Below are 780 nucleotides of genomic sequence, written 5' to 3'. Positions count from 1 at the left end.
ATCTTTTTCTCATAGACCTCTGAAGAAACCAACCTTGCCAAAAGTTTGATTTCAGACTTCTAGCCTACAGAACTGTACAACAATAAATTTCTGTATTATGTTTCTCTTGTTTAAGCCACCCAGACTGTGGTACTTTGTTATGGTAGGACTAGCAAACTAATACATGAAGGGTTAATCCATATGCACGTATTATTATGTTCTTATTTTATTTATTCATGTGTTTATACATTTATGTATTTGTGTTCTGTACATTTGCAAAAGCAATTTGAAATTTAAAAACATATCTAAAAGCATAATAATCGCTTCTCGGCCTTTTGGCTAAGATCAAGTGTAAAAGCATAATTATACCATGTTAATCTGCTTTACATATTCTTGGCAGTATTCTGTATATCAGATATTGTTCTAGCTGCTTAGCATACAGTAGTAGATTGTTCAAACATAAGCCACTATATGCTAAAGTAAAGAGAGATCCGTAATTAATACAGATATTTGATCATTTTAGTAATAATAAGCGCTATCAAGAATATATATTGAAGAGATTGGTTCAAGATGGCAGCGTAGAAGGATGTGCGCTCACTCCCTCTTGTGAGACCACCCGAATCACAACTAACTGCTGAACAATCATCAATAGGAAAACACTGGAACTCACCAAAAATGATACCCCACATACAAAGACAAAGGAGAAACCACAATGAGACAGTGGGGGGGGGCAATCACAATAAAATAAAATCCCATACTGCTAGGTGGGTGACCCACAAACTGGAGAACACTTATACCACA

General features: G+C 35.3%; 1 pseudogene; it reads left to right on the top strand.

The window, feature by feature from the left end:
* The first annotated feature begins 298 nt into the window (after positions 1–298).
* On the top strand, positions 299–428 carry LOC117309292 (U2 spliceosomal RNA; annotated as a pseudogene).
* Positions 429–780: the final 352 nt, after the last annotated feature.

The sequence above is a fragment of the Tursiops truncatus genome, chromosome 19 (genome assembly GCF_011762595.2).
Source record: "Tursiops truncatus isolate mTurTru1 chromosome 19, mTurTru1.mat.Y, whole genome shotgun sequence".
NCBI classification, from domain to species: Eukaryota; Metazoa; Chordata; class Mammalia; order Artiodactyla; family Delphinidae; genus Tursiops; species Tursiops truncatus.
The sequence above is the reverse complement of the archived record's forward strand: the minus strand, read 5'-3'. Positions and strand labels throughout refer to the sequence as shown.